This window comes from Halichoerus grypus, chromosome 4 (assembly GCF_964656455.1).
Source record: "Halichoerus grypus chromosome 4, mHalGry1.hap1.1, whole genome shotgun sequence".
Lineage (NCBI taxonomy): Eukaryota > Metazoa > Chordata > Mammalia > Carnivora > Phocidae > Halichoerus > Halichoerus grypus.
In genome coordinates this window covers 22420919-22443553 of record NC_135715.1, presented here as the reverse complement: position 1 = coordinate 22443553, position 22635 = coordinate 22420919, and positions in this window count along the sequence as shown.

The window sequence follows — 22635 nt, the reverse complement described above, 5'->3', positions numbered from 1 at the left end:
GAACAAATGGTACCTTCATTCATTGTTGGTAGAAATGCAAATGGTATAATCCATGTTGAAAGACAGTTTGGTAGTTTCCCAGAAAATTCAGCATAGTCTTACCATAAGATTCATCTATTGTACACAAAAGTATATACCCCAATTGTGTTGAAACCTTATGTTTACAGAAAACACACATATAAATGTTCATAGCCACTTTATAATTGCAAAAAAATGGGAAGAACCAATATGCCATTCTTCAGGTGAATGTATAAACAAATGGTTTATATTCTTACAGTGAAATGGTATTGAGTAATAAAAGAGCTGTTAAGTAATGAAAATACCTATTAAATCTCTGTGGTGGAAATCTTTAATCCATATTCGTGTCTCATTACATTAGCAAGGACTTTCCAGTATAATGTTGAAAATGAGTGGTGAGAGGGGACATCCAATGTTAGTGGGAAAGCTTTGAATGTCTCAACACATGTCTTTAGTTTTAAATTTAGCGTAAGAGAACTTACTAATAAAAATATTGACAAAGATTTTTTTTTTTAATTCCAGTATAATAAAGGTAAAGTGTTTTGTTTTGTTTTTTTTTTTTTTTTCATTTTCAGGTATACAAGAGTGATTCAACAATTCTATGCATTACTTACTGTTCATCATGATAGGTGTACTCTTAATCCCCTTTACCTATTTCACCCTTCCCCTCACTCACCTGCTCTCTGGTAATCATCAGTTTGTTCTCTATAGTTAAAAGTCTGTTTCTGTTTGCTTGTCTCTTTTTTCTTTGTTTTGTTTCTTAAATTCCACGTATGAGTGAAATCATATGGCATGTGTCTTTCTCTGGCTGACTTATTTCACTTAGTATTACACTGTTTAGATCCATCCATGTTGTTGCAAATGGCAAAACCTCATTCTTTTTAATGATTAACATTCCTATATATGTATGTGTACTTATATAAATAATATATATGTACATACATACATACACTCATATATATATATATATATATATATATATATATATATGTACATACACACACACATATATTACATCTTCTTTATCCGTTCATCTACTGATGGACATTTGGGCTTCTTCCATAATTTGCCTATCATAAATAATGCTACAATAAACATAAAGGTGAATATATTTTTTTGAATTAGCATTTTCTTATTCTTATTCTTTGGGAAAATACCCAGTAGTAGAATTATTGGATCACTAAAAATAGTGATTCTATTTTTAATTTTTTGAGGAACCTCCATTCTGTTTTCCACAGTGACTGCACAGTTAGCATTCCTACCAACAGTGCATGAAGGTTCCTTTTTCATCCTTACCTCTTTCTTGTGTTTTTTATTTTAGCCATTCTGATAGGTGTGAGGTGATAATCTCATTGTGGTTTTGAATTGCACTTCCTTGATGATGAATAATGTTGAGCATCTTTTCATGTGTCTGTTGACCATCTGTCTTCTTTGGAGAAATGTCTTCTTCCCATTTTTAACTGGATTATCTGTGGGGGATTTTGGGTGTGTTGAGTTGTATAAGTTCTTTGTATGTTTTGGATACTAACCCTTTATTGGATATGTCATTTGAAAATATCTTCTCCCATTCAGTAGCTTGTCTTTTAGTTTTATTGATTGTTTTCTTTGCTGTGTAGAAGATTTTTATTTTTATGTAGTTCCAATACTTTGTTTTTTATTTTGTTTCCCTTGCCTTATGACACATATCTATACAAATGTTGCCATGGTCATTGTCAGAGAAATTTCTGCCTGTGCCCTCTTTTAGGATTTCTATGGTTTCAGGTCTCAGTTAGGTCTTTAATCCATGTAGATTGTGTGTGTGTGTGTGTGTGTGTGTGTGTGTGTGTGTGTGGTATGAGAAAGTGGTCCAGTTTCATTCTTTTGCATGTAGTTGTTCAGTTTTCTCCAAAACCATTTGTTGTAGAGACTGCTTTTTTCTATTGCATATTCATGCCTCCTTTGTTGTAGATTAATTGACCATAGAATCATGGGTTTATTTCTGGGCTCTCTATTCTTTTTCATAGATATATGTGTCTATTTTTGTGCCAGTACCATACTGTTTTGATTACTGCAGCTTTGTAGTATATCTTGAAATCTGGGATTGTGATACCTCCCATTTTGTTCTTTTCTTTCAATATTGCTTTTGTTATTTGGGGTATTTTTTGGTTCCATAGAAATTTTAGGATTATTTATTCTAGGTCTCTGAAAACTGCTATTGGTATTTTGATAGGGATGGCATTAAATGTGTAGAATGTTTTGCATAGTATGGTCAGTTTAATGCTTGTTCTCCCAATTGATGAGCATGGAATATCTTGCTAGTTGTCTGTGTCATCTTCAGTTTCTTTCATCAAGGTATAATAGTGTTCAGAGTACAGGTCTTTTACCTCCTTGGTTAAGTATATTCTTAGGTATCTTATTATTTTGGTCCAATTGAAATGAGATTTTTTTTTTTTTTTTAATTCTCTTCTACTTCATTATTAGTGTATAGAAATGTGACAAATTTCTGTACTTTTTTGGTGGAGTCTACAGGGTTTTCTATATATAGTTTCATGTCATCTGCAAATAGTGAAAGTTTTACTTCTTCCTTACCAATTTTTATGACTTTTATTTCTTTTTCTTGTCTGATTATTGTGGCTAGGATTTTCAGTACTATGTTGAATGAAAGTGGTGAGAGTAGATATCCTTGTCTTGTTCCTCATCTTAGGGGAAAAGCTCTCAGTTTTCACCATGGAGTAAGATGCTAGCTGTGGGTTTTTTCATATATGGTCTTTATTTTGTTTATGTATGTTCCCTCTAAACCTACCTTTTGAAGTTTTCACTATGAATGGATGTTATACATTGTGAAATGATTTTTCTGCATCTATTGAAATGATCATATGGTTTTTATCCTTTCCCTTGTTAATGTGATGTATCACATTGATTGATACATGAATATTGAACCACACTTGCACCCTAGAAATAAATCCCTCTTGATCATAGTGAATGATTTTTAAAATGTATTGTTGGAATTGATTTGCTAATATTTTGTTGAGGACTTTTGTATCTATGTTCATCAGAGATATTGGCCTGTAATTCTTTTTTTTTTTGTAGTATCTTTATCTGATTTTGGTATCTGAGTACTACTGGTCCAATAGAATGAATTTGGAATCTTTCCTTTCTCTTCTATTTTGTGGAATAATTTGGGAAGGATCAGTATTAAAACTTCTTTACATGTTTAGTAGAATTCACCTGTGAAGCCATCTGGTCCTGGACTTTTGTTTGTTGTGAATTTTTTGATTACTGATTCAATTTCATTGCTGGTAACGTCTGTTCTAATTTTCTACTTCTTCCTGGCTCAGTTTTGGGAGGTTATATATTTCTTCTAGGTTGCCAAGTTGTTGGCATATAATTTTTCACAATATTCTCCTATAATTCTTTTATTTCTGTGGTGTTGGTTGTTATTTCTCTTCTTTGATCTCTTATTTTCTTTATTTGGGTCTTTTGTCTTTCTCTCTCTCTCTCCCTCTCCCCTGCACCACCACCCCTCTCTCTTGATGAGTGTGGGTAAGATTTATCAATTTTGTGGATCTTTCAGAGAACCAGCTCCTTGTTTCATTGATGTATTCTATTGTGTGTTTTCTTTTTAGTGTCTATTTCATCTATTCCTGCTCTAATCTTTATTATTTCCTTCTTTTGAGTTTTGTTTCTTGTTCTTTTTCTAGCTCTTTTAGGTGTTAAGTTAGGTTGGTGTTTTTTTGAGATTTTTCTTGCTTCTTGAGGTAGACCTCCTTTGCCATCAACTTCCCTCTTTAAACCACTTTTGCTGCATCCCAAAGATGTTGGATCACTGTGTTCTCATTTTAATTTGTCTTCGTGTGTGTGTGTGTGTGTGTGTGTTTTTAAGATTTTATTTATTTATTCATGAGAGACAGAGAGAGAGGCAGAGGGAGAAGCAGGCTCCCAAGGAGCAGGGAGCCCAATGTGGGACTCGATCCCAGGACCCTGGGATCATGACCTGAGCCGAAGGCAGACGCTTAACCATCTGAGCCACCCAGGCGACCCTTGTCTTCGTGTGTTTTTTGATTACCTCCTTGATTTCTTGGTTGACCCATTCATTACTTAATAGCATTTGATTTAACCTCCATGTATTTGTGTTCTTTCTAGATTTTTCTGTTATGGTTGATTTCTATTTTCATGGCATTGTGGTGAGAAAAGATGCATGGCATGAATTTGATCATTTTGAATTTATTAAGACTTGTTTGTGGTCTAACTTATGATCTAATCTGGAGAATATTCCATGTACCCTTGAAAAGAATGCATGTTTTGCTCTTTTAGGTTGGAATGTTCTGAATATTTCTGTTAGATCCATTTGGTCCAATGTGCCATTCAAAGCCTCTTTTTCCTTGTTGATTTTCTCTTTGGATTATCTATCCATTGTGAAAAGTGGGGTGTTATTACTATTACTAGTGGGTACTCTTAATACCATTACTGTATTACAATCAATTATTTCCTTTAGTTTGTTTTTAGCTGCTTTATGTATTTGGGCACTTATGTGCTGAGTGCATAAATATTTATAATTGTTATATCTTCTTGTTGGATTATTTCCTTTATGATTATATATTGTCCTTGTTTGTCTCTTGTTACAGTATTGTTTTAAAGTTTATTTTGTCCATATAAGTATTGGTACCCCAGCTTTCTTTTCACCTTCATTTGCATGATAAATTCCTTTCCATCCCTTCAATTTCAATCTGTATGTGTCTTAAGGTCTGAAATGAGTCTCTTGTAGGCAGCATATAGATGAGTCTTGTTTTTTTTTTTTTTTTAAGATTGTATTTAATTTTAGTGTGTGTGTGAGAGAGAGAGAGTGCAAGCAGGGAGAGCAGGCAGAGCAGGCAGAGGGAGAGGCAGCCTCCCGGCTGAGGGAGCCTGATGCAGGATAATCCCAGGCCCCTGGATCATGACCTGAGCCTAAGACAGACACTTAACTGACTGAGCCACCCAGGCATCCCAAGTCTTATTTTTTTTCACCCTATGTCTTTTGAATAGAGCATTTCATCCGTTTACACTCAATGTAATTATTGATAGATACATACTTATTGCCATTTGTTACTTGTTTTATGGTTGTTTTTGTTCTTTTCTCTTGCTCTCTTCTCTCCCAGTTTGCTGGGCATTGTTTAATGATATATTTGGATTCCTTTCTTTTCATTTTTTTGCATATCTATTACTGGTTTTGATTTGTGATAGCCATTAAGTTTATTTATAACATCTTACACATATAACAGTTTATTTTATGTTGATCATTGCTTAAGTTTGAACCCATTCAATTTACTGCCCTCCCCACCTGCCACATTTTAGATGTATGGTATCATACTTTGCATTCTTTTATTTTGTGAGTTTCTTGACTAATTTTTATAGATATACCTAATTTACTCCTCTGTGCTTTCTACTTTTCTTACTCTTATGGTCTTTCCACTCAAAGAGTCCCCTTTAACATTTCTTATAGGGCTTTTTTAGTGGTGCTGAATTCCTTTAACTTTTGTTTGGGAAGCTCTTCATTTCTCCTTCTCCTGGGAATGACAGCCTTGCTGGACGGAGTGTTCTTGGTTGCAGGGCTTTTTCTTTCAGCAATTTGAATATATTATGCAACTTCCTGTGGCTTACAAAGTTTCTGCTGAAAACTCAGTTGACAGTCTTATGGGTTTCCCCCATATGCATTCATTTTCTTTTCTCTTGCTGCTTTTAAAATTCTCTCTTTATCACTACTTTTTTTTGCCATTTTAATTATAATATGTCTTGCTGTGAATCTCCTTGGGTTGCTTTTGTTGAGGGCTCTCTGCCTTCTGGATCTGGATTTCTGTTTCCTTTCCCAGATTCAGGAAGTTTTCAGCTATTATTTCTTCAAATAAATTTTCTACCCCCCTTTACCCCATTTCTTTGTCTTCTTCTTTGGGATCACTATACATGAATGTTATTATTTTTGATGGTTTTGCTGAAATCCCTAAATCTATTCTCATTTTTTATTATTTTTTTCTCTCTCTTGTTCAGCTTGATACATTTCCATTATTCTGTTCTCCAAGTCATTGATCTGAATTTTTGCTTCTTCTAGCCTACTATTTATTCCTTCTAGTGTATTTTTCATTTTAGTGCATTCTTCATCTCTGATTGATTTTTTTTTTTTTTTTTTATGTTTTCTATCTCCTCATTGAGGGACTCACTGAGTGCCTCCACTCTTTTCTCAAGTCCATTTAGTACGTTTATGACCATTAGTTTAAACTCTCTATCAGGCATATTCCTTATCTCCATTTCATTTAGATCTTCTGCTGTAATTTATCCTGTTCTTTCATTTGGGCAAATTCCTCTCTCTCCTCATTTTGTCTAACTCTCTGTTTCTGTTTTTATGTTAGGAAGGTTAGCTATGTCTCCTGTTCTTGAATGTAGTGGCCTTATGTAGAAGAGTTGCTGTAGTGCCCTGCAGAGCAAAGCCCCTTGTTCAGTAGATCCTGGAGCTTCTGAGGTATCTCTTATATGTGTTGCAAGGGCTCTGCTTTTGTGGCTGAGCCAGGTTTGTTTAGTCCAGTTGTCTGCAATGGGTCTCTTTTCCTGATGTTCTTAGGGTTTGGTCCCTGTGTTGTTAGTGAGCCCAGGCTGTGGCTACCATGGTCTTCAGCTGGGTCAGCTTTTGCTATAGCTGTGGCTGCCCTGAACTGCAGTCTGCTCTCCCTGTGCTGTCCCCTGTGAAGCTTTTGTGGATGTGCAGGACCTGAAGTCCGACCAGATGTCTGCCCCCACCTACTGCTGTGATGGCAGCTGAACTGGTGTGTGGTTTTCTTCTTTTCTCTCCAGGGCAGGAGTCACTTTGAAGTAGTGTTGGCCCTTTTCAGGGTTGCTTGCACACTTCCAGGTTGTGGAGCTGCTTTGGTTGAACTCTGGCTGAAGGCCTGTCTTATGGAGAGCATCCACAGCAGAACACAGGGGTGTGGCATGCCATTAGCAAGCCAATGGAGAGTGTTCAAGCTTTGCTGGTTACTGTGTATGCAGGGTATGCATCTGGGGAGGTAAATGGTGCCTGCCAGCTCTGTTGTTCTTAAACAAGTCTCCTAAAGGTCTCTCCCTGTCTAATACATGTTATGAGATTAATAAATAAATCTCCTTTGCATATGTCCCAGGTATTTTTTTTTTCAAACTGCTGTTTTTATGCTGTATCTTAGAGGTGTCTTGTTATGTTGACTCTTTAAGCACAGGCACGCAGTGTCGTATCACCCTCTTGCTCTCCCAGAGCTGAGGACACTGATTTTTAAAGTTCCAGTTCTTAAACTCCACTGATTGTAATAACTCATGAAGTTAAGCCCCTCTTATTTTCAAAGCCAGGTTTTATGGGGATTTGTCTTCCCAGCGCACATCTCCCATGCCTCAGGTGCCTGGTGTGGTGTGCTCCCTCTTGCTTTTCTGTGCCTGTGGTGTCACTTCCACCTATAGACAGCCTCTCGTGGGTCATTTTGGTACCTGACTACATCTCTGCCCTTTCTACCTTTCATAATTGCAATTACTTAGTAAAGTGAATAAAGTTCTTGGGAAATTGTTATAATATAGGAGTAAGAAAAGAAAGAGAGACACAGAGAGACAGAGTGAGACAGAAAGTGAGGGGAAGAGAAGGACAGGGAGACAGAGAATAAGAGTGGTTTTGGTCAACTTCTGCTGTTCCAGGCATCCCAGCCTATGCACCAGATATGTAAGTGTCAAAGGCATCTTGCATGCAGAACTGACTTGTACCTTCAGGTAACTTTTTACTGCAACTGTATGAGAGATCCCAAGAGAGAACTGTCTACCTGTGATAGCAAACAATTTAAGGCACTAAGTTCTGTAGCAGTTTGGGACATGACATTAGACATCCAGAACAGTCTGTGAAGGAATGACTGAGATTAGGAAACTATAATTAAGAGTGAATCTGTCAGCAAATATTTGTGATTTTCATTAGCAATAACCAAGGACAAAGAAAGCGAAAGTATGCTATACACTCCATATGGGATACACAAAAGAAAAAATACTAAGAAAAATACTTCAAAAAAATTTTTTAAATGGCTAATATACTGGTTTTTCAGTGAGATTTATTTATTTTGTTCTATAACAAGCAACCAGAAAATACATAATCATATAAACCCTTTGAGGTATATATTTATGAATTGAAAATAAAGCCAGATATTTTTTTAAAATTATGCTATTCAGATATTCTACTATTTTTCATGTTACATAAATTGCTCAAAGATTTTAAATATTTGCTTATCTATTCAGGTAATATACACATTTTATGGCTAATATCACAAATACTGCAGGACATATATTTTAATACTCAATTTAAAATGGTAATTGGGATTCACAAAATAATTTACTTATAATTAAATAGTATAACTTCACATGAAACATATGGACATTAGAAATAACATTTTGAAATATCTTTTTACATATTCTTGGATTTTAAAAATTTGATTTAAAATAATAAACATTCAATGTTTTAATACTGATTTCTCCATAATATGTGAGCAATTTTGTAAATTTTTTAAATCACAGTGAAAAGCTTAGTGGAAATAAAATTGTAACATTATAAGGTATTTTAAGTGGATTTTTAATATTATAAAAGGTCTTTATTGACAGCTTTCAGGATATTTTAAGTCTTTGAAATCTTGAAAATATATTTGGCACTTCAACATGCATATTCATATCTCTTTTAATAATCTACTAATTTGGGTATTAGTGACTCATTTTCATGCCTTAACCTTATTGGATTGGATCATGTGACTTGCAACATGTTAGATTCTATTCTCACACTTTCTTCAAATAAAAGATGTAGCATCTGCTAAGGATGCATTAATAATCTCTTGGGTAGGAGTTTAACAACTATATATGCAAAAATCTGTTTCAATATGTTTGTGCATATTGACTTGAAAAACTACTTGACACTTGAATTTTTCTATTTACACTAAGTTACATGCATTTAAAAATTACATAAACAGTAGCAATTTTGATTTAAAAAAGTACATCCTAACCAATGGAAAAAAAGCTTGATGTATCATTTTTCAAGAAATATTTCATTCTAAAGCTTTGGATACAAGTTACATTTAATAATGGCAAGGGTACTAAAATGTTATGGATTACTGCATGAATTGCTGAATTAGAAGAATAATCTTGTTTTTTTTTTTTCCATAAAATTTCTACATTATTGTGAAAACAAATGATTTGATCTGTATAAATTGTTAAATAAATGTTAAGGAAATTCTATGTTAATTTATAATTTTTTTACTTCATACTTTTATTAGCAAAAAAACATTTTACTTTCTTTGCATACAGAGTTGTTTCCCTTGTTATTTCTAGTAACTTTAATTATATATATTAATTAGAATTCTTAAACCTTAAAAATCCTAATTTCTAATGAAAACTAAGTAAGAATCGTGAACTGTTATATGAATACATTTCTTAACTTCCTAATTCTTAAAATACAGTTATATGTTACTGATATCAAGATCTTTTGTAAGTGGTAATTCTAATTAGCCACACTACTTTCACAGTGCTATTGGAGTCAGAGAATCTGCTAGTCCAAATTAGATGAAAAAATAAAAACTTTTATAAAGTCTTGAGACATTTAAAGAAGAAATAATACCTATTCTGCTGAAGCTGTTTCAAAAAATAAAAACAGAAGGAAAACTTCCAAACTTATTCTGTCAGGCCAGCATTACCCTGATCCCTAAACCAGACAAAGACCCTATCAAAAAGGAGAATTACAGACCAATACCCCTGATGAACATGGATACCAAAATACTCAACAAGATCATAGCCAATAAGATCCAACAGTACATTAAAAGGATTATTCACCACGACCAAGTGGGATTTACTCCTGGGGTGCATGGGTGGTTCAACATTTGCAAATCAATCTACATGATAGAGCACATTAATAAAAGAAAAGACAAGAATCATATGATCCTCTCAATTGATGCAGAAAAAGCATTTGACAAAATACAACATCCTTTCCTGATTAAAACTCTTCAGAGTATAGGGATAGAGGGAACATTCCTCAATATCATAAAACCATCTATGAAAAGCCCACAGCGAATATCATTCTCAATGGGGAAATGCTGAGAGCTTTTGTAGAAAGAGAAATTAAGGAATCGATTCCATTTACAATAGCACCAAAAACCATAAGATACCTAGGAATAAACCTAACCAAAGAGGTGAAGGATCTATACTCTAGAAACTACAGAACACTTATGAAAGAAATTAAGGAAGACACAAAAAGAAGGAAAAGAATTCCATGCTCATGGATTGGAAGAACAAATATTGTTAAAATGTCTATGTTGCCCAGAGCAATCTACGGTTTCAGTGCCATCCCTATTAAAATACCATTGGCATTTTTCAAGGAGGTGGAACAAACAATCCTAAAATTTGTATGGAACCAGCAAAGACCCCAAATCACCAAGGGAATGTTGAAAAAGAAAAGCAAAGCTGGGGGCATCACGTTACCTGACTTCAAGCTATATTACAAAGCTGTGATCACCAAGACAGTATGGTATTGGCACAAAAACAGACACATAGACCAATGGAACAGAATAGAAATTCCAGAATTGGACCCTCAATTCTATGGTCAACTAATCTTTGACAAATCAGGAAAAAATACCCAATGGAAAAAAAGACAGTCTCTTCAGTAAGTGGTGCTGGGAAAATTGGACAGCGACATGCAGAAGAATGAAACTGGACCATTCCCTTACACCATACACAAAGATAAACTCAAAATGGTTGAAAGACATCAATGTGAGACAGGAATCCATCAAAATCCTAGAGGAGAACATAGACAGTAACCTCTTTGATATCGGCCACAGCAAATTCTTTCAAGACACGTCTCCAAAGCCAAGGGAAACAAAAGAAAAAATAAACTTTTGGGACTTCGTCAAGATAAAAAGCTTCTGCCCAGCAAAAGAAACAGTCAGCAAAACTAAGAGGCAACCCACAGAATGGGAGAAGATATTTGCAAATGACATTACAGATAAAGGGCTGGTATCCAAGACCTATAAAGAACTTCTCAAACTCAACACCCAGAAAACAAATAATCCAGTCAAAAAATGGGCAGAAGACATGGACAGACACTTCTCCAAAGAAGGTATACAAATGGCTAACAGACACATGAAAAAATGTTCAACATCACTAGCTATCAGGGAAATACAAATCAAAACCACAATGAGATACCACCTTATACCAGTTAGAATGGCAAAAATTAACAGAACAGGAAACAACAAATGTTGGCAAGGATGTGGAGAAAGGGGAACCCTCTTAGACTGTTGGTGGGAATGCAAACTGGTGCAGCCACTCTAGAACAGTATGGAGTTTTTAAGATGTTAAAAATTGAGGTACTGTACCTATGACCCAGCAATTGCACTACTAGGTATTTACCCCAAAGATAAACCCCAATGTTCATAGCAGCAATGTCTACAATAGCCAAACTGTGGAAGGAGCCGAGATGCCCTTCAACAGATGAATGGATAAATAAGTGGTACATATATACAATGGAATATTACTCAGCCATTCAGAAAGGATGGATACCCACCATTTGCATAGGCATGGATGGAGCTGGAGGGGATTATGCTAAGAGAAACAAATCAAGCAGAGAAAGACAATTCTCATATGGTTTCACTCATATGTGGACCATAAGGAATAACACGGAGGACCATAGGGGAAGGGAGGGAAAACTAAAGCGGGAGAAATCAGAGAGGGAGATGAACCATGAGACACTATGGACTCCGGGACACAAATTGAGGGTTTCAGAGGGGAGGGGCATTGGGGGATGGGGTAGCGGGGTGATGGGTATTAAGGAGGGCACATGGTGTGATAAGCACTTAAGGACTGGGTGTTATATGCAACTAATGAATCATTAAACACTACATCAAAAACTAATGATGTACTATACAGTGGCTAACTGAACCTAATAAAAAAAATAAAGTCTTGAGATATTTTCCTATTACGGTATCTTCTAATTCTACAAAGCTCCCATTACCTTTAAAATGCACATAAGCATAAAGCAAGAAGAGGTAGATTCAAATAATTCTTAGTATGTATTCTGAGTTCATTCAAGTTATTTTGAATGTAAAATATACGTATAATTCACATTTGGCATCTAGAGGTTCAAAATGCTGAAATACAAATGTAATTTCTCAATAGCTCTAAGAATTAGTTTGAAAACTGTAAAAAATGAAACCAGAATTCTTTTTTAGTTTTTAAACCCCACTGTATTCCTAGCATTGCAGTTTTTAAAAAACACGTAGTAATGTTGTTGACTGACATTATGCTAAACATATGCTTTGGACACAAAGACTAAACGACTCTCAGATTGTCCCCCTAAAAAACAAAAATACAAGAAAAAAGCCAGCTAGTTTATGAGATAACAATATAAAGTAATGGCTGTACAAGGGATATTTTTTTTATTTTATTATGTTATGTAAATCACCATACATTACATCATTAGTTTTTGATGTAGTGTTCCATGATTCATTGTTTGCGTATAACACCCAGTGCTCCATTCAATACGTGCCCTCTTTAATACCCATCACCAGGCTAACCTATCCCCCCACCCCCCCAGAACCCTCAGTTTGTTTCTCAGAGTCCATAGTCTCTCATGGTTCGTCTCCCCCTCCAATTTCCCCCCCTTCATTTTTCCCTTCCTACTATCTTCTTTTTTTAACATATAATGTATTATTTGTTTCAGAGTGTACAAGGGATATTTATTCAAGTAGCAAAATACGTTTTATAAAACACTGCATATTATAAAATTTAATTGAAGTAGTCATTCATTCGAGGTAGGAAACATATCGTTGAAAAAAAGTATAACTTTTTATGCATGACCCAATTCTAATGAGTGACAAAGTAGGAAATCCTAAGTGAATTTTATGACATAGACATTCACATGTTTCTTTTAACTAAACTTAGGAATAATCTGTTAAATAAATCTGATAATGCCTATTAGATACTGTTAATCACTTCCATTTTGTTAAATTATAAAGTGTACAGTATTCCTACCTTATTCATGGTTTCGCTTTCCACAGTTTCAGTTACCTGTGGTCAACCACTGTCCAGAAGCAAATGATCCTACTTCTGACTTATCAAAAGGTTAACAATAGCCTAAGGCTTCATCACAATTCCTGTGTTATTCACTTCACTTCATTTCATCAGTTAAGCATTTTTCATCTCACATCATCACAAGAAGAATGGTGAGTACAATATAATAAAATATTTTGAGAGGGAGAATACACATTCATGTAACTTTTATTACAGTATAGTTACAGTTGTTCTATTTTATTATTGTTAATCTCTTACTCTGCATAATTAATAAATTAAACTTTATAATGGGTATGTATGTATAGAAAAAAACATGGTATACATAAGGTTTAAGGCATTCTCTGAGGATTTGGAGGGTAACCCCATGGGGTAAAGAGGGACTACTATATATGGTAAAAGAGATATCTGGAATACGTATTGATTCTAAAGGTGGCTATAAAAGTTATTCAATTAATAATACATTGAAAACAGGTTATATGATCTGCTTTTTTGAATTTATCATTAATGAAGACATGAATTGGTTTTAAAATGTTAAATTCCAGAGGAAGAGATAATCTAAGTAATTGAGTGTGTTATGTGCAAGTAACAATGGGCAAGAACAATTCTCATTTGAATAAGTGTAATTATGCTATTAGAACGTAAAGAAAAGAGAAATCATTGTCCCTGATTGGGGGAATTAAGAGATGGCTTAATAAACTTTGCTTTATTGGAACTTTGATAGCAGCTTTGTTGTTGTTGTTGTTGTTTTAATTTGTGCAAGAAGGGTTTCCTACAACTGCCTTTATTATATTATTCCATTTGAATACTCAACACAATTTACTTATTTTAATAACTACTATATGTATAAGTCCACAGATATGTATTAAGATATTACTTTGGATCAGCTATAAGTTATTCACTAGATGTGCATTGAAAATCAAAGCTTAAAATGTTAAGAACTGGCTTGCAAATATCTATATATTTAAATACTAAGTGAAACAATATATTTTCCTGTATGAACCCTTGACACTTCTTCATTTTTCATGTCAAATCAAAGTCACCACAAATGACCCAAGTGCGTGAATCTGTCTTTTGAAATATACATACATACCTACCTACCTACATACATACATACATGTGCACCCATACACAAAGCATATCTGTTAGTGCTATCTTCACAGTTCCCTCTGTATTGCACTTAGAGAAGTAAAATTTATCACTGCTTAACATAACATGCAGTATGTTTCCAAATAATTATTTTATCTGTCTTTATTTTCAGGCTTCATAATGATGTCTGTATTAGTTTCCTAAGGCTGCCAAAAAAAAAAAAAAAAAAAAATTACAACAAACATGGTGGCTAAAAACAACAGAAACTTCTTGTGTCACATTTCTGGAGACTAGATTTCAAGAAATCAGATTGTCAGCAGGGTCACGCTTCCTCTAAAGACTTTAAGGGGAGATCCTTCCTTGCCTCTTCTAGGCCTCTGATGGTTGCTGGCAATCCTTGGTGTTCTTTGGTTGTACGGATATCACAATTCAAAAAGTTTTCAAAAGTGATATGAACACATATGATTAAAAGTTATCATAAATTATCTAAAGTCATGTAAAAGAGGGAAAAATCTCCCTAAAAATTTTACATTTCAGGTTCTTACAACATATACGTATTTATATTGATCTAATTGATATCTTTTATTGAAAGTTATTTTCCCATTTACCAAATTTCATGGCAAATATAAAAGTATGTTCAATTGTATTTCTTCTGTTTTATTTTTAACTTTTTTTTGTCTTTCTGGGGGTACCTGTTTGGATGCTTTATTTTTGTTCTGTATATTGAGTACTTCAATGTTATTTATTAGAATATTCATATGGAATATATAATCAACTTTCTAAAATAGCTGCTTAGAAATTAAATTTTATGTAATTCTTTTAAAATACTTTATATGAGATGAATACTTGACTCTGTAAAAAAGCCACAATGCACTGGAACTCAGTGATTATAAAAAGAACATAATTCTCTGATTGTCTAAAAGAAAAATAGAGCAACACCATGGCATATTTTTGGTGTCATGGTTTATCCTACGTGAAAGCTGTTACCAGAAACCTAAAGGAAAAGTTAAGGAACAATGAGTGCATAAAGTTATAGTTTTTTAAGGATAGGGATTTAGTGAAGGGAAATAGATCATCTCTTGACTGAGCATCTGGCTACAAACTGAGGAGTTTACACAATGAAATGAGTCAGAATCTTAATTCAAGCTGGGTCACTCAACCCTACTCATGGTTGTATCATTAAGAATGATTCTCTCTTTTCCCCCTTGAAATCCTAGAAGTTATTATAAAGTAAAATCATAGATAAGTAGGGTAGTTTTGTCATCAAGTCTCAGTTCTATGAGGAAAAAGGCATAACCTTTTTCTGACATCAACAGGACCTACAAATGTATCAGAGGAAGGTTTCAAAACAAAACATTTTCTTTCTGAGTGTATTATAATAACACTGGTAAAGCAAAGGGCAAACATGCTTCTGTAAAGCAGTTTTCTTTTTTATTTTCAGTCTGTTTTTTGATATGACAGTCACTTTTCCTAGTGGATTTATGAATTGCACACACCCTATGGCACAGACCATGGCATTCATCTTTAATCTTTACCACTCTCCTCACAACAACATAAAACCATTTACGCTGTGAAGACACTTAACAGATAATAATTGAAACAGTGTCCTAAATGACTATGTGTACAAAACAGCACTGTGCTCAGAATTACATTGTGTAGAGAGAGTAATTCTCCTATATTTAAAACTTTTTATTTTGGTAAAAATATATGTTGAGCATATTTTCTACCTTTTATCCTTTGTTGAATGTCCATTGACTCTTTCTAGCAATTTTCCTTTCATCTGAGGGCAGAACTTTCATTTAAGAACAATGACTCCCCCTTTCCATTCCACCTCCCTTGCCAACCATGTTTCTAACAGTGGCTTTACATTATTACTAGGGATCTCTCCCTATAGTTGATCATCACAGAAATAAATAATAAAGGCATTCTCTTTAAGAACTACTCATGGTTGGCTGTGTCCAGACCATGTGGAAATAGCTTGTCTGAAAGAAATAAAGCAAACGCAGAAAGAAAACGGAATTGAAAAGTAGATTATTGTCAACATTCAAATACTGGTCCCAAATGTTTCAGAAGTCCAGACACATATCCCCTAGTCATAGTTAAATGAATCTTATATTTTACTCTTTCCCAAGTTATTTCAGGATGATTTTTTTGTATTTCTATCATTTTCTTACTATGTTACCTCTATATCTCTTACAAGAAAAGCAGAAGAATTTATCAGGAAAGTAACAAAAAGCAAACTAAATCATTATTGGTAATTTTCCCTATTGGAGCAAAGGTTTAAGGCATTCTTAAAATATTCTTTAGATTAAAATGCATCAGGTGCTAAGCATAATGAGAAGGATTTGTGAGTAATTAATTTTATTGGGAGTAGTTTCCTGACTCTAACCATCTTTTTTCAAAAAGAAATCAATAATAAACAATGCTTCTTATTTCATAGTGCGAACATTATCTTGACAGATTGATGGATTTTAACATTAGTATGAAAATAAATTATGACTCAAATTATTGGTTATTTATAAACAATGCTTTTCTTAAGTACATATTCTTTATTTTTAAACCAAAAGATTTGTAGAAAACAACCCTTGATATAAGAACACTTTGTAATTTGCCTACATTTTATTTGCTTCATTAATCAAAACATAAAATATTTATTTAACACTTATTTTGTAAGGAAGCAAGGAAAATCAATGCACAGATCTCTCTCTCCCTCCTCTTTTCTAATGCTCCCCCGCAATTCTCTATTGGTTAACACCCAAGTGAAATCAAAAAGCATGGGGACACATCAATATGTTTTACACAAGTCAGTTTTCTGCAGAAGAGAGCAGGAATGAGGACAGAGAAGAGTGGGTATAGCAAAGTCAAATGGAGAATATCTGGCAAAATCAGTCTGTTTTTCCTTATCATCTCTGTTTTTAGTTCAGGTAAATATAATGTGTTCCCAATGATCAGAATTCACAAAGATCCATCATCATCAATCTTCTCATTGACAAGTGGATAGCAATCAAGTCTTACTCCAATCTAAAACCTAATTAGCCATCACTGTGTTCTTCAAATAGGATTACAAAAATAAACAAATAAATAGGAGGGTGAGGATAATTAGTAATGGTGTAAAACACAAATATTGCATACACATCTTAAAGCTTGTCATAACTCTATGTTGATAATCATAATGAGCTTCTACCATCCATTAGGTATTCTCCTGCCTTCAGTTAGCAAATTAATTATAAAGGCAGAAATCCAATCATTTATTGTTGCAGTATCTGAAGGCTTAGTAATGTTATCTTTATATTACCTTAGATTTCATTGTCCTGAATTACCGTAGTACTTAAGAGAAAAACGAAAGGAAATTTCAGTTTTCAAAAGTAGTCCTCCCTGTCCCAAATGTATTTCAACAAAACAACATCATAAAAGGAATTAATTATTCCATCTACACAAGTCACCCCTTTGCTGCTCAATATCTCAGCTGCATGAGAAACCCAGAAACCCAAGAGCTTCATGGAGTAGTCTTGGCTTCTAGTTTATAAGAACTATAATTATGGTTTTTAGTGGATGCATTTGTCCTAAAATACCCAAATTTATCGAGCCCAAAATATTGGGTATAGAAGGTAAAAATGTTTTGTATGGGTTATTTACCTTGGAAGTCAATAAACAATTTTGTCAGCCAAGAAACATAAGTGTTGACAGAAACATTAAGCAGAGAAGGCAAATCGAAGAGAATCAACCTGCCGCTAACAAGGTAACTTATCACCTGGGGGATGGTGTCATGTCAACAGCACAGGTTTGTCTGTGTTGTTGATGGGTTAAGCACACAGCTATAACAAAAGCCCAGTTTTCGGGGCACCTGAGTGGCTCAGTCGTTAAGCGTCTGCCTTCAGCTCAGGTCATTATCCCAGGGTCCTGGGATCGATTCCTGCATCGGGCTCTCTGCTCAGCCAGGGGCCTGCTTCTCCCTCTCCCACTCCCCCTGCTTGTGATCCTTCTCTCACTGTGTCTCTCTCTGTCAAATAAATAAAATCTTTTAAAAAAAAAAGCCCAATTTTCTTTGCTAAAGGAAAGAGAAGATTTATGAATTCATGCCTTACATTATGGCCATTTTTGATCTGGACCCGATAATCAAGAATGGAGTTACTAGGGAAGTAATGTCATATTTACCCACAAGGCAGTAAATAATGGTTTATAGTTTTTCTAGCTGTGGGAATTGCATATTTCCATTATATTTTCTTTAAAAAATATGGATATTTTACATTAATCTGCACATATTATTCCATATTGTTATTCAATGTGAATTTAATTTTATGAAATAGTTTTTCATGTGCCTTTTCTTTCAGTATACTTGCTAAATAGTATACTGATCGAAGAATTAATAGATATTGTGACCTTGAACTTTGAATTCAGAAAGTTACCCTTCTGCTTCATAGAATACCATGCTTTTAAAGCATTGTTAGTTTTGTTTGGTTTATAGCTATGTTAGTATAAAATATATTGTACTACTTTTCTAGATTATCATATCAATAATAGGCGGTTCAATTCTTAAAATATGTAGTATGAAGTTTTTGTCTTCTATTTTGTCATTATCTGTAACTTGATTTTTTTGGAATTACGGAATCATCTGATGTTGGCACCTTTATTTCTGGCAATTTTATAAACTTAACATTTTTTTCCGTATTTATTCTCACACCCATTTATGTACATATTACCATGACTATGTTGGTAATTTTTTCCTCAGTAAATTATCACCTCAGAATTTTACTTAATAATGTGCCATGTAATTTTCCTTACCTCTTTCTTGAAATGTTGGTAATCCCTTAACTATCCATTCTTATATTCTCATTAGAACACTTGAGACTGAATCTAATGCTCCTAAAATTTTTAAGTCCAATTCAGAAAATATGTTTTATTTATTTGAGAGAGAGCAAGAGAGAGAACACGAGCAGGGTGAAGGGCAGAGGGAGAAGCAGACTCCCTGCATACAGACAGCCTGATACGGGGCTGGATCCTGAGACTCTGGGATCAGGACCTGAGCTGAAGGCAGATGCTTAACAGACTGAGCCACCCAGGCGCCCCAGAAAATATGTTTTAATGAAAAATTTTAGACCATATATTCATGAAAATATATTTCAGAGTATATTTATTTCTGGAAAACAGAATAAGTAAGGTCATTGGCTAAATATTAGAGCTGAGTAAGGAAGTGTCTAGTCTGTACTATACTTAGCCCATATCCTTAAGATTTATAATTAATCAATTCATTTTGTGGGTTATTATTTATGTTTAGTAATAATATTAAACAGAAGCATAATAAGTATAACCTTTGTTTTTAATCCATCTTCCACCTTAAAATTTATAACACCAGATATTTGTTCTCTGAGTATGAGAGATATCTTTAAGAGACAAACCATCTTAAGATATATTTAAACACTATATTTTTCTATTAGCCCTACCAGTTATATCTTTAAAGCTATTTTCCTTTTGTGTATGTTCATTGACATGCAAAGTTCTTAATGAAAATATTTCCCATTTCAATTATATTTTCAATTTTCCTTATAAAACATGTCTAGCAAGTAAATTCATTTTCAACACATGAGAGAGCACAGATTGTGTATACTGCATGTAACGAGTCCTCTTTTTGAATGAATATATTGAATTTGCCACTGTTCAAGATTGAAATTTTTCTTTCAAATTGTTGCTGGAAACTAGCAGACTGTGCAAGAATTAAGAAATAAATGTGTTTTTTTACATTCATTTCCACATAAGCTATGTATTAATGCTCTCTTCTCAAGTGTGCTCATTTCCTACTCTATCTCTCATTTTTTCTTCCGTGTATGTTTGTTTGCTTTTAACGCAAAGGATAATTATATAGGTAATGAGAAAAAATGAAAAATAACATAGCAGTTGTAAAAAAAGTGCTATTGAGAAGGATTAATATTTTTCTCCACAATAGATAAGTTTTAATGTTGTACTAGAAATGAAAATTAGTTGAGAGATTTTTTACTCTAGTATTATTCAGCTTTATATTTTAAAACTATTTCTGGAAGAAAGATAATAACTGTCCACTTTGCATAGATAGGCTCTGTAGCATTTTATCAATAACCATATAAATCATGTCATTATTTTCCAAATTGTTCACAATGGGATATTAGCCCTCTTAAAAAATATCTTTGAATTAATATTTAAATAAAAAAAATAGAGGGGTCCCTGGGTGGTGCAGTCAGTTTAAGCATCTGACCCTTGGTTTTGGCTCCTCAGGGTCATGATCTGAGGCTCATGAGATTGAGCCATGCATCAGCCTCCACACTCAGCGTGGAGTCTACTTAAGTTTCTCCCTTTCCCTCTGCCACTCCCCCACCCCTGCGCTGTCTCTTTAAAATAAATAAATAAATCTTTAAAAAAATAGAAATTTAGTCTGTGATAATTGCTTGCTTGAAATTAACTCTACATATTTATATAATCACCAAGACAGCCTTAATGTTCCCCTCAGGTTAACTATACTTAAGATAGGTTTTTTCCAGACTCTAGGCCCCTGACATCCCTTTTCTTAGAGCATTTACTTTAGAAGTGTTTGGGTTGTAAATGTTCTCTTAGCCTCTTGCCAGTTTTACACCACTTGATAATGTCATTATCAAGAATCTTGGAGGCATCTCTTTGAAATTATGCATCAAGAAAGAGAAAGACCCTATCTCCCAGTCTCTGTGAGAGCATAGGAGCCGAAATTGATAGGTGCCAAAAAGCAAAGAGAGGTCTAATCACATTGGCCAACCCACCCCGTCCCCAATCTTATGTCCTCCACTACTTTGACTGATTGATCCTATTCAATTTGACTGTTCTTCATGAAGCAGAGAGAATAAGAAAATAATTAATTCAGAAAAGCCATACTAGCTTGCTTATTCTGGTGATACATAATTAGAATTTCTCATCATAATTATCTGTGGGAAAGTATAAAATTATACTGATAATTACCCCATTAGTTAAAGATTCTTAATAAGGAATTCTGGAATTGGGGAAACCACACAAAAATTCTGCAGGTGTCTTTGTACCTGTCCTCAGTTCAAAGCTACTGGTAAATATGATACAAATCACAGTACTTAATTTTTATGTATTTGTTTTAATTTATTTCTTTATTAATTTTAAAGACTTAGTTTTTAAGTTACTTTTTCACCCAGTGTGGGGCTCAGACTCACAACCCTGAGATCAAGAGTTACATGCTGTACTGACTGAGCCAGCCAGGAGCCCCGTTACCTAATTTTTAAATGAAGAAACTGACGCTCACTTCTACCAAAGCACATCAAGTGTTACCCCAGTCCGTACCAAGACAGTGTGTAGGCTAGCAGTTGCTTTCAGATGTGTGGGCAGCTAAATACAGTGGCTTACACACTTAATTATTTTTCTCACATAAGGAATAATCTGGATGTAAGCAGTTCTAAAGAATTTATGTTCTGTAAACCGTATTTCCTCACTGTACAGAACAAATAATTTCAAAGTAAATAATTATGAATTACTCGCAAGTCATATTTCTAAGTAACTGAAATACTAAAGACCAAATTGTAGTTGGAAAGCTTAAAAAATAAAATTTTTTGCATATCAAATTAAGTAAGTTGCAGCTAAAAGGATACTTGGGGAAAAATTAGTAGCTCTAAATATTCATAGAAAAGGAAAAATCTAAAAATACCCAGACTGACAATTGGGCTTTCTGTCCTGAACAGGCAGACATTGGGGCTTCACCTCCAAGATGGTTCCTCAGGGAAGTCATGGCCAAGGGGACCTTGTAAGTCTAGCACTAGTGGATTTCTGCAGCCACAAGGCAATGGAACAGCTGGAGAAAACCAGCGCCTTTACTGCCTTCACTGATGTTCTCTATACTGGGTGGAGCCCATGGATTTATTTGGTAGTGGAGGATAGATGCCTATACCTGAGATCCCACAAAGTGGTGGAAGAAGTACTCCAAGACTCTCCATCGGGTGGTGGAGAAGTGTTCAGAGTATACTATGATTTGGGAACTCTTAACCTAGAACCATCCACCATCACCCAAATTGATTAAATGCAAAAAAGAATATTAGCCACACCTGGAGTTTCTCATTCTAAAAGGAATCCTTCTATTTATATAAAATATAATATAAACATTATATTTATATATATATAGCGCCTTTGGCTGGGGACAAAGACTCCCCTCCTCCAGTAATTGTTGAATTGTGATGAACCAAAATAGTGGGTTTTTTGTTTTTTGTTTTGTTTTGTTTTGAGGGAGGGAGGGGCGTTCAAAAAACAAAGATAGGAGAGAAGAGATTTAGGGGTAAAAGTAACAAAACAAAAATTAAGGATTCTTTATTCTAATCAATGTGTCAAAGTTGGTTTTGGTTAAGAATTCCCCAATGATTTTTGTGTTGCTGCTCATTTTAAAAAGTCTGTTTTTAGTTTTTCCATCCCCTTCCCTTATCTGCAGTGTTCCCAAAAGTTCTCTTTAAAGCAGCTTAATTTATAAACTCG